Raw genomic sequence first — 13,755 nt, 5'->3', positions numbered from 1 at the left:
TTAATTGCTAACTTTTTTAAAAAACGGATTTAAATTCATTTGGTAAGAGTTTAGTATGTTTTCCATACATATGTTTAGGTACTGTGGTTGTACAACTTCAATAAAAATGTTTCGCAATTGGCTATTGTGAAACAGGTAAACAATTGCAATTAATTTATAAGTATCATACGTATAGCGTAAATATATTTTCAGTTATATGAAAATACAGATGTCATCCAAACTTTATAAAATTTTATTATTATGCATGACGTTGACGCTCAATTCAACTGTTAAAATCCCGGTCCCACTGTCTTATTTCGAACGCGGTTCCTATAAAGTCATCTCATACCATCCCAAATATACAATTTAATGTCTCTGGCGTATTTAGTGCTTGTAGTAGGTTTTAATAGTACCGTTATGTGGGCAGTGGGCGGGGTTGTCACCCGATTTCACCACACTGTCGATAGAGGTGCTAAAAACGTTCATATTCAGTGAATTTTTTTTATTATAGCTTTGGCGGTTTAGGAGATATGCACATTAAACCTATTTTGGAGGCGGGATCACGCCCACTTTTTAAATAATGTGATTCTGTATACGAAATAACAGTTTTGTATATTATTGTTTAGCTTATTTATAGCGATTTTTTTTATTAATGGCGTTTTGTGGGCGTGGCAGTGGTCCGATTACACCCATCTGCAATACCAACCGTCTTACGGTACCTAAGTTTCATAAAGATATCCCAATTTTTACTCAAGTTACAGCTTTCACAGACGGACGGACAGACAGAGGGACAGTCAGTCTCCCTGATTTCAACTCGTGTCTTCATCCTGATCATTAATACATATATACATAACCCTATATCTAACTCGATTAGTTTTAGGTGACACAAACAACCGTTAAGTGAACACAACTATTACTCTGTAGCAACATGTTGCAAAAGTATAAAAATAACAAGTAAGGAAGCACTAAGTTGGGGTGTAACCGAAAGTTTCACACTCTTGCAACTTGCAAGGATCAAAGTCATATAAATACCTTCAGATGTTGGCAAAACTTTATATAAAGAAATGTAGCGAAAAGGTTCAACTTCATTGACGAAATCGTGAATAAATTACAATGAAATTTCGTATCATCTTAACTTATTTTTAAGGTCGAGTCTATGACTTAGTTTATTACTATATATCACTTTCCGTCAGCGAAAATTATACTAAAATCATTGAGGGCATAAAAATAGAAGGGCTGATTGCATTAATTTTTGACATTGTTCAGGTATACTTGAGAACTTATTTTCAAGCAATTTTATAAATATATAAAAATAAACATATACATACATACATGAAGTTAAGTCAGCCGGACGTTTCAAAATCATGAATATCAGTTATATAGGGGCTAAGGCAAGCTTTCGTCTGATTTTATCCTTTTTAAGCACAAGGATATACTGTGATAAGAAACCCACGCTTTCTCAATTTCATTAAAATAACTATCACATTGGCCGATATATGGAAGCTCGAAAATCTTTATATATATTAGGTATAAGGGAGCTAAGAGAATTATTGATCCGATTCAACCCATTTTTGACACAATTGTTAACAAAAAAAAACTTTTTTTTTCAATTATATATCTCACAGATTGAACAATATTTTCGGATTATATTATATATATTTTCATGGATTTCATCCATATCAAACTAGATTATTTTTAGGTGATACTTACAAGCGTTAGGTGAACAAAACTATTATACTTTGTAGCAAAATATTTTAAGAGTATAAAGATTAACAATTCGACCACCCCTCATACATATCACATTTGAAGGTGGTACTTTTTTCACTAGTAAGAATTAAAAAAAGAAGTGTGCTATCTTGTAACCGTTCAAATGAAACTATTCCGGATCTTGTTTACTCATTTATAGATAGATATATATAATCTGACGCTGACATGTGACCACCGTAGACTATTTCGGCTTCTCTGAAGAATATTATTCCAATGATGATTCCATTGCAAATTTGGACCAAATTATCACTTTGTTTTCATGCAAGTATTTAATCGATCTCATATGATATGCTTGCTAGCATGTTTTTTCTGCTTGGGTTTCACTTAATTAAATATTTGAAAATGGTACTGATAACTTTTTTACATAAGTTATGGTTAAGATTTCAATATTTTCGTGCGGTTTTAAAGCTCTATTTTGCTTGCTAGTTTTTGTAGTTAAAAATATTCATTATAAGAAGAGTAAAACTAAAACAACAAATTCGTATGACATGTACAGTAACGAAGTTTTGCGTAAACAAAAAAAAACATGGTTCAAACTCAAACGAACGGTATTCCTTGCCGACTTAACCGCTTATGACCGTAGGTTTGTATTAAAATGTCAACGAATAATATTATTAGCACCTAACATTTCTTTCAATTCATCTAAAATTAGTTCCAAAAATCATGTACTGGTTATAATTTTGAGAAAAAATGACAAACGTGAATCAAAACATTTTTTGTTTTCTGAAGCATAGGTGTTATTTAAGAATGTTTTAACTCTGGCACTTGGGTAATGTCTAATAGAGTTTCATTTCATTTCGAAAAAATCCTTTGAAAGACAATGTTTAACGTCTGTCTATATTTTTAAGCTATTTACTTTAGTTATATATAAATAAATATATAGAAGTGTTTTTTCTTTTTACTGCGGGAATATGTACCTCAATATAGAGTCTTAAGTTGAAGATTTATTATAGCACTAAAACACTGAAAAACACTTGTACCGAATATCTCAATTTTTGCTCTAGTTACCACTTACACGGACGGACGGACGGCCAAACATTCACCCGAAATTCAATTCATTTTATCATCCTGTCTATACAATATATATATATATATTTGTTCACCTAACTATTTGTAACAATAGAGATAGATATAGAGTTTTATAGGACATCTCAATGTTTGCTTGTTTGCTATTACATGTGTCCACTTTTACAATATGCTTAAAATCTGTATTAATCAGTACGTGAACATTTCAGTCCGTTGACACATCATAATTAAGGGCGCCTCATATACAGCACCATCTGTTATGTACTAGCTGCAATAATACGATACCAGTTAATCAGCAGCTGTAAAGGTATAAGTTATGAGTAAGACCAAGCGTCACAAATTCCAATAAGTTTGGCCGATAATAGTACCATCCATTGTTTTGTTTGTTTAAATATCCTTACGTTTTAAAATACTGTCAATAATGTCAATTAATTTTTTTTTATCTCACTCCAATTCTTTCGTTATCTATAAAACAAGTTTGCTTTAAAATTGTACAAGCCCCCATTGCCCCCATTTTAACCTTTTTTTGATATTTCTAAAAATCTGGAAAAAACAATTAAACTTTTAATATTGTCAAATTATACAAATATTTATATTGTATATATATAACTATATATATATATATATATATATATATATATATGAAAGTTCAAAACACAATATCTTATTACATAATTAATAATAATATCTTATTACATAATAATATCGACAAAGTGCTTTGTGCCTGTAACAAACTTAGTGAGACGGCCAATATCTATTTCGACCAAGCCTTCTGGTCCGCCGAAAGTGTGTTTGCCGATATGTTTCAATCTCAACCTAGCAAATGCCGGACAGTGGAGGAGAAAGTGCCGGGATGTTTCCATCTCCCCCTCCTCCATACAACTTTGACAACTAGAATCGGGAAGTATTCTAAGCCGTACCACATGAGTTACCATTGGACAGTACCCAGTGAGAACTCCTACCAAAGCGGTGAGATGAACTTTGTTCAAGGCGAGAAGATCCCCCGACCTCTTTCGTTCCACTCTCGGACAGAAAGTTCTCGCAGTCGCACAGGAGTTGGTCGTCGACCAGCGTCTGCTGAGTGCATGCGAGATCCATTGGTCCAGAGACAGAACGCAAGACAATGGTGGAGATCCAACTCGATCCCATTCCGATGTGAACATGGCAAGGGTGTCCGTCACGGCTAGCTCATCGACTTTGCAGTTTCCAGCGATTCCGCTGAGACCAGGCACCTAAACGACCCTGATATTGAAGTAGTCTGATGCTATTTGTAGTAAAGACAGACACTCCTAATATTGCCGCTCTACTGTCGGAGTCAATGCTCACCTATCTAAACGAAGCTGCACTTTGTAGCAGTACTTCTACCGCCACCTTGATAGCAGCCACTTCCGCCAGAAAACGCTACAGTGGTCCGGTAGCCTGAAGCTAAGATTGACGGAGGGTTCTTTATTTTATTTTTGTTTTTTATTTCGGTAAAATATAAAATAGTTTGTATTAATTATTTACAATTGTAAAAATGGAAGTTGTTAGAATATAACAGTCCTGTTCATCTAATAATGGATTGTAAAGCATGAAACTAATGAAATAGTGCTTTTAATATGTGGCAACTCTTATGCAATAATGGTCGACAATGGACCTTACCAATTTAAGGCCCTATAGCTCACATTATGCCGAAATACCTGTAATTTTTTTAGATATATCAATGTAATTAAGTGGTCGGATCAATAGTTTTCCTAGCTTCTATATACCCTTTATAATTATTTTCGTTATTACGGATAACCTTATACCTTATATTGATTTTAGGCCGAATATATGAGTTAATATGTGATTTACGTGATTTATCTTAATAAATTGTCCAAATAGCTAAGTTTACATGTTTTCTTAACCACAGTATGGCTTACCGACAAAAATTAATGAAATCGATTCAAGATTTGCTCTCACTTCTATATACCTAATCTTTGGTTTACCTTATACCAGATATGTACAAGTATATCGTATAAGTGTATGATAACTCAATGAAGTTAGACTTGCATATTTAAATTAGTGCTTCGAAATGTACCTTCCCACTGACAATTCGATAAATGTAGTGATTTCTACTTGTTAGGCAGATTTTAGTACAGATAATTCGGATTTAAAGTGAATTATAGTAATAACCATAAGTTAATATGGTAGAATTCATATGCAATTATTTTTGCACACCTTTTATTTGCTTTTGTTTTAAAATAAGTTTTCCATTTCTTATAATACACATTTTCTGTTGAGTCATTTTATTTAGATATTGGAAAAATTATAAGTATACGATTTGATGGCACATATCCCTTGTTTTTATTAGCTTTGTGTCTGCACACCTGTACATACATATATACATGTCTATATAAAAATGTTCTACTTAAAATTGGAGAAAATAAGCGAATTTAAGGAATATACTGTATGTTTTAAATTCATTCATTCAACACCGATGCAAGTAACATATTGTATTTATAATAAATATTATTTATTAGAACTGTTTTGCCTTAAGCATTATCGTATCTATTAACGCAATTCCTGATTGTGATATGAAAACCCAAACTGGTATATTTGCTTAAAATAAACTGCCTAAGTAAATAGAAAGTTTTCATTTGTACGATTAAGATGTTACTATTGAGCTAGTTTTCTTAGGAATAATTGTATTCAAAACCACTGAATAACACAAGCTGTACTTCTATTTCAGAAGTATTCGAAGATTGGATAAACCAGCAGCTATGCAATTTGTGTAGTAGTACAACAACAATAAGCCAAAGAACCGACTCCCAGAGGAGTGTAAAAGACTTAGTATCTATGTACACTAGTCCATATAGTACAAATGCAAGAGCAAATTTAATAGGAATAAAATGATTGTTACTCAACATTCCGCCCTCGTCGTTTACACCATGATGAATTTTATTCCATCTATGCGATCATATTATACAGTTTTTCTGTGTCCAATAATATAAGAATTCTAATATCGGTATCGCTGGGGGACAACATAATTAATATTCAGGTTATGTTATGTATGGCGCAGCTGAGCAAAAATGCATAGCGCAGCTGACAAGAAAACGGAACCAGCGAGAGATATCGAGAGAAACGGTGGTGGTGGTGGGACATCCGTTGCTATGGCAACAACGTTATTCGAGATAGCAAGATGTGGCCGGAGAAGGAGAGCGGTTGCTGGTTAAGCAATCGCACGGCCATATTTGATTTCTCAAGGTGCCAATCCCATTTTTCAAAATCTGTTGCTGGTCATGCGTATTCATGCATACATTTCAATACAATGTAAACATATAATTTATAAATAATACGAGCTTATAAATTTAAACATACAAAAATTTGTTAATATTATAGCAAGATCTAAAGTGCGATGTAAGCTTATTTAAGTCTGCCGATTAACTATTGATCAATTAATAAATAATATTAGAAAATTAGTGAAAGTAGATGAATGCAAGAAATTATATGTAAATAAATTAACTTACTTATACAAAACAAGTTGAAACGCAATGCACAAATAGTTGAACTTTAAAATTACGGCACTCGTAATAGAAACTATTTATTGTGTACATATGTACAAGTATATACATTTCAGGGTGAGGTCGTTGATTAAGTGCTGTTCTACAATGAACTACCGCTTTGTTTTAGCACAACCTATGTATACATATAATTCTTGATAAACAAATTTTATGTTTATTTGATATATAGAATATATTTTTCTATTTCTTTGTGTGTAACTGTTTGTGTAGACCCATTAAATACTTTTGTTTTGGTGTTGTACATATGGACCCAGGTAAATCATTTTTGAAAACAAAAAAAATCATAATAAGTTGAAACCCATTGGAAACGAAAGATATATAATAAAAATTAAAGGAAAATTAATTAACGATTTGTATCTTTAAGGGTTAAAAACGGCTTATCTCGATTTACAACAAAACTATGAGTCATTATGAAAAAAGTGATTGTGCAAAGTTATAGATGAAAATAAAAAGTTGTACTTTTGTATTAAGAACCTTTTCACATAATCTCAAAATGTTTGTGAAAAATTCAAATAATTAAATTTTTAGGTATTTTACTTTCACCTTGTGCAAATTTTTTTTCTTTCACGAAACTGTTATCATTCAATTGAAATATTTATTTTATTAATATTTACAACTTATTTAATATATATAAATTAAAGCAAGTCGATTTTTATTTATTAATATCGCATATGCGGGAAATGTTTTACGAACCATTCTGAACAACTTTGCCTAAAAATAGGTCTAAATAGTATATGTAAAAGTTGTCCATTTTCTTTATTTTCACTATATAGATTAGAGGATTAATCTGCAAGATTACGGGCTCTTAGCCTATTAACTAAAGGCAGTATACCGGAAAATAAAAATCTGAATAATTGGTTGTATAGGAGATATATATGTTATAGTTATCCGATTGGACCGTATGTATTAAATTTCATTCGGATATCTCAAGAACTGACGAAAAAACTTTTATAATCCCTAAAAGCTAAGCTTCGCTTTAAAAGTCGCTGGCTTTCCGTAGAACATTTACAACGTGTGCAATTTTTCCGGTTTTTTGGCTGCCTGTAAATCGACTCGCTCTATATGTATTTATAACTTTCCAAATTAAAAATTCAGCAAACCTCAATGAAATTTATCGAATCACAGTAAAATAAATATAGTAATTCATTTCGATTGAACCCTTCACATTCTAAATAATAGTGCCTCAGTGTCATGAATGCGAAATAAAGACAGCAATTCGAAGTTACTTCAAGATATTGCAGACTGTGGGATTGGATATATACTGAATTTAAGACAAGGCGTTAAAAATATTTTAAGTTTAAAAACCATAAAACTAAAAATCATTTATCTTACCCTTTGTAATAGTATTTCCACTTGCACGTATTATGCATGTTAATTAAGCTTTGTACAGCCCCGATTTGGTATTCTTTCACTTGTTCGTATAATAATCAGAATGACGTTGTCAACTATATCAAATGATTATTGATAATTTATTTATATGTATATACAATAAATTGTGATATTTTTAATTAACTGTCAGACAACCAGGCAGACAAGCGGGCGAATGACACGCAATCCAATGGATAATTTAATACCAGGGCAAATGTTCAACATGGTGAAAAAATACAACGTCGTCCGGCTGAATTATATACTTGTATATTATCATAGGCACAGCTGAATAAAATGTTTACTTTACATACGAAGCAATTATTTTGCGCAGATGACATAAAAACATCAACATAAATTATTGAAGATTGAATATGACAGGCTTTCGTTGTAGTTAAAACTATTGTTAAAGCAAGTAGTTTTAATAATTGTTACAACCTTTTCAATATGACTATTGATTTTTAGCCGATTTATAAATGCATTAGCATTTTTCTGCTACTCATTATATGTTTTTTTAATAACACCAAAATATTAATATTACACCAAAGTTTATTAAAGAATTGTTGCATATACTACGATTACAAGTTTCAAATATTAAATATTTAGAATTGTACAAAAATTTCAATTGCAAATATTAATTATCGCACAACTTAGGAGAGTAGCACAAAATCATATAATACCTATGTAGCAGTTCTAGGTACTAATGTATGTAGTCGACATTGTCTTGTTGGGTTTTATCTAAATTGTTTGCATTGTGTACTTAATTGCTCGTAGTAAAAAAAATTTAAAATGTATTTAACATAACTGTTTTCCTTCCTTTTTGTGAAGTTCATTTATAAGTTGATGTACTATGTACACTATGTAACTATATGGTAAGAACACATGTTATGCAGAAAGTGAGAGTGACTTCTTTGAGGAAAACTCTATCTGTGTAAATCACAGAAACTGGTAAAGGATTGTAGTTTATGAGAATTTCAATTTAAACAAACTATTAAGTGCATATGGCTGCATAAGAGAACATATTTTCCACAACCATACACTGGGTATATCATGGACCATTATACGTATATTTGAATCTTGCTCTTTACCAGCCAGTCTATTATTGACCCACTAGAGTGATTTGTCTTATATCCTTGAAGTAGATTATTTAAAAACTATAATAATAATTAAGAATTGTTGTCCTTCAACACTCTTTATATGGTAACAAATTATTCTTAACATATGTTTATACATATCTACACATATCCTTAAGTCGTATGCCGCAAAATTAATTATTTTAATATAAACCCAACACCTTTAATTGAAATATTTTATTTATTTAAAAAACTATGTAATCAAACTGGTATGTACGAATCCCGGAATTTTGTACTGAAACCCCAAAGCAAAGCAAGCATAAGGTATGATTTAGCTTTTCTTTGAGAGTAAAAAACTACACCAAGATAGTTTTGAAATCGTTAACTAGTTTTCGTTAATATGGATCTATATAGAGAGCGATATATAAGTGTTATGTCATAAAATATATCTCCTTCTGGCATTACTACTAAATTTTGTATCAACATAAAATTGTATTTTAAGGCAGGACAATTAAATTTTCATTTTTATTAGGCATTATTACTTATTTTTAAAATCTTATAACGTGTTGCACATATAATATTATTTTAGATTTATTCAGCAATATATTCGGGAATAGACAAATATCCCGCGCAAGTGAAAACTTGAATAAAAGGTCAGATAAATCGCTAAAACTTAGTATATCTAGCCACTGACAATCTGAAAAGTTGGTATTGGAGTGGGCAAAATCCAGTGCTATATCCTTCTTCTAATAATTTTGATGTTACAAAGTTCTTTCTAGACTGAAGAAAATGAGTGAAATCTGATAATAAACACGCTCGCACACATACAACGGTTATGTGTAAGAACTACTAAAAATAAAGATAGCATAGCAAGTTTGCATGAGGATCAATTTAAAATTTGTTGCTAACAAGAAAGAAGGACTTAGTTTGACTGTAACCGAGCAATATATACTCTCGCAATTTGCAAAGATCAAAGGCGGAGATATATTCTTATGTGTTGTGTACTTCAGATTAAACAAGAAAAAACTCTAACTTTGACTGCACCAAAACTATAATATCGACCCTATATATACAAACAAATTTTAAAATAAACTTTGATTGGTCAGTTTTTATGGCAGCTATATGCTATAGTGGCTCCATCTGAACAATTTCTTCGGAGATTGCACCGTTGTCTGAAACAACAATATATGCCAAGTTTGATAAAAACTTGATTCCAATCGTTCAGTTTGTACTCGTATGTCAATTATATACTATAGTAATCCAATCTAAACAATTTCTTCGGAGATTGAAAAAGAAGTCAGATGAAAAAGCTTTCTTTACAAGCACTATATTCCGATCGTATAGTTTGTATGGACATGACTAAATTGGCTTTATAATTTAATGGCTAATCGAGCTTTATATATCTATATATTTTATAAGGTCTCCGACCTTTCATACTGGGTGTTTCAAACGTCCTGTCAAACTTAAGATATCACATTTTGGGCATAATGTCTAAATTCGAAAATAGTTATATCAGGTATATGGGGCTAGGAAAGGTATTAAGACTTTTTTCCTATTTTTGACACAGGGGCATACTGTTATCATAAAACCATTGTCTGCGAATTTTAATACTAGACTTCACAGATTGACCGATATTTTCGATTAAAAGTCAGCCATAAGGACTGGGGTCCTTATATATAAATTTTCACAACGTAAGATAGAAATGTCTGGATAATTTGGAGAAAACATTTCAATTTTTATACCGGTTCCCATGAAGCTCTTCCGTACCATACTCTCTTTTAGTAGTTTTCAGCATAACCCCTATATTGGGAGTGGGCGGAGTTATCCGATTTTTCCAATGTTTACAGTGTTGGAGTAGGTGCCGAAACGATTTATCCCGAGCAAGTTTGGTTGATATAGCTTTAGCGGCTTGTTATATATGTATTATCTTAATAAAGAATGATATCTTAATAAAAAGGCATTGAAATATTTTCTCGGGCATACTTTGGTCTAACGTCAACAGAGAATGAAAATGAACCATGCTCTAGCCTCATATATTTAATATATCTAATAACTTTAGTATTTAACATGTTATTTAGACACAGAATGTGCAATAAATGAAATCGGTCTATAAAGAACACCTATATAGCGAAATATACCCATTCTAATGATTCCCGTCCTTCTGGGTGATTGTAACTTTCACAATTTCGTCTAATAACAAATGAGGAAACGCAATAATGTATGAAATGTAACAAACTTTTTAATAACTTTTTATTTCATAATAACAAATTAGCCGATTTTCCCCAAAAAATCTAGTATTTTATTTAAATGTGTTCCAAAAAAATTTAAATTTCGCAAAATCTTCTCGGCGTTACTTGGGCAAAACTAGTATCTAACGAATGAATCCCGATTTTCAGAATTCGGATGATCAAGCACCAAGTTATGAGGGGCATGGTAAGCTGGCATTTCATTTGGAGGGCATGCCATATTTATCAAATTTTCTTCTTATTGGTGATGTATTCTGCCATATGTACAATATATGAAATTTCAGAAGATTTCTGTTGCGCAGCATGAAAGCATAGGAAATTCCATTTTTTCAGTTTGCCTTAAGAATTTGCTATTGCGTATAATTACACAAATGCAGTGAGTCAATTATACTAATACCGAAATAATAATTCTCCAACAACAAATTACAACAAACTATAGAGGGGAACAAACCTTGCTGGTGCTGGATTGTTTAGTGGCTCTCTACAACGCGAAACAGGGGCTTTCGACGTGGCAAATTTTGTCCTCACTTAAAAGCTGTCAACTTTATGTACATAAAATATTCAATTGTATTGACCATAATTTTAGCCGTAAATACGCAAGCACACGCGTCATTAATGTGTAAGACTTATGCAGTAAAGAGAAAAGAAGCGAATTCACTTAACGAAAAACTCCTTATTCAATTAAAAGCACCTACTAATATAAAGACATTCTGTGAATGGGTGGAGCTGAATGGGAAGTAAGCGTCGCTGGTACGAAATTTCGTTGGAAACGAAGAAAACCGCTTACTTAATTGGTCGCGGAAGGTTTATATTATATATTCATTCTCTTAATACCCATTTATTTTTAACTGTGATACATTTTAGTTATTTAATATTAAATAATCCTGCTTTTACCAAGTCAATACAATTTATGCAATTTCAGATGCTTTTGTTAGCTTTGCACATAATTCACACATAACTGCTGAGTAAAGCAGATGTTTTGCGCGTCAATCGTTTCAAATTAAGTTTAAAAGTATTCAATATATCATATAGAGTAAGCAAGGGTAAAAACCCCACTGCGGATGTGAATATGATTACGGCCTATTGTTAATCAATATCTCGGCGTTTCAGATGCCTAGGATTATTTGCATTTGCCAAATTTCCAACACCAGAGAATTACTGGTCTAAAATAAAATGAACTGTCAAATCAAAAAAACAAACCATACTCTTTTTTTATTTTAGAGTTACACATTTATTCTCTTGTTTAAGATTTTTATGTATTACCTATTAGAAGTGAAAAATTGTGAACACAGTGATACAGTACGCTACAAAAACAGCGATTTCTGCCCACTTTTGTATTGCGCCAAAGAATTGTGCTATTGTTAAAAAATTTACGAACTCTGTCGTTGTATTCAGGGTGAAATCGTTATAATTTAAAATTTGACTAAGCGGCTGTCAAAAGATTAAATCGCAGTTGTCATTTGCGACGAAATAAAAATACCTACGAATAAAAAATAAAAGGCAGGCTCTTTAAATACTTACAAGAGCAAATAAATGTTTTTATGTTTGTGACTGGGCCTATACAGCATTGTAAAAACGGTCACGGTGATTTGCTCGGATTTGAGATTATATACTATAACGGAATAAGATGAAACTGGGTTTGAAATTTTAATAACAAAATAAGTAAAAACGCCACACACAAAGTAGTTTTGTATTCAATGGTTTTTTCACAAATGCATAATAAAAATATAATATGTATAGCAAATATATATTGGATTGATCAAATAATCTTTATTTTGAATTTGCTAAAAATCATAGTTTTATATTTTATTTGACTTGATGTGGGAGCTATTGTAGATAGTGTGGCAACAAATGGATAGTTTATGCGTGTTGAGCTTACAAATATAATTAGTAAGGGTGCCAAACACCTTCACTACCGAAATAAAAGCTAGTTTTATACTTAATTATCTTTAATTGATTTTATAAATGATACATATCTGGTTACTAGTTAAATTTGAGCTCGGATTCTAATTTTAATCAAGATTTTTTTGTTTAAGGCAAAAGTTCTTAGTTTTTTCTTAACTAATTTCTCGTTACACTGCAAGGAGTAGAGTCTCACATAGTTCGGGCTCTCTATAAATAAAAATATTTTATTATATTATACTATACTATATAAATATTATTAAAAACAAATGTGTGTATTTCGTTCATAAAAATATATTTTTTAATTCATTTTAAAATTTTTTATCGATTTAAATTCTACCGGTAATTTACATATTTTTATCCGAAATAATAATTTTGCCTATAGAAATTACTTGTGTATTACAGAATCCAAAATACATTGCTGGAACTTTATCTCTCTCAATTTTTTTATTTTAATTTTATATTCATTCGGATATAATGTTGGGTCTTATTTCTCTGCGAAGAGGTCAAAGATAATGTTAGAAACTTTTGATTGCTTAATAAATCAAGCATTATATCCTTTAATAAAGAAGAGATACATATGAACGAGTATATCTTCTTCAGACAACGTGGCATTTTGACAAATGCCGAGCTTCGCCACTACCATAGTCAAATTTTGATAATGAAATATTCATTCCTGTACGTGATTAACAATCATACATACCATTTGTGTATATAAGGACTCCTAAACAGACGGATTCTGGGAGTTGCTACTAAGGAGGGTGCGGACTATTTCAACTATATACGAACACGTATGTATACATACATACAAGTATATATGTATGCATGCTAACACCCATGATAGCCTTTCTAAAG

The 13,755-nt window shown here is 31.4% G+C and overlaps 1 long non-coding RNA gene across 3 annotated transcripts in view; it reads right to left on the bottom strand.

The window, feature by feature from the left end:
• Positions 1-13,755, bottom strand: part of LOC138859019 (uncharacterized) — a 209,338-nt gene that overhangs the window by 56,831 nt on the left and 138,752 nt on the right. The window lies entirely within an intron of this gene.

This window comes from Bactrocera oleae, chromosome 2 (genome assembly GCF_042242935.1).
Source record: "Bactrocera oleae isolate idBacOlea1 chromosome 2, idBacOlea1, whole genome shotgun sequence".
Classification (NCBI taxonomy): domain Eukaryota; kingdom Metazoa; phylum Arthropoda; class Insecta; order Diptera; family Tephritidae; genus Bactrocera; species Bactrocera oleae.
This window is presented reverse-complemented; position numbering and strand designations above follow the sequence as displayed.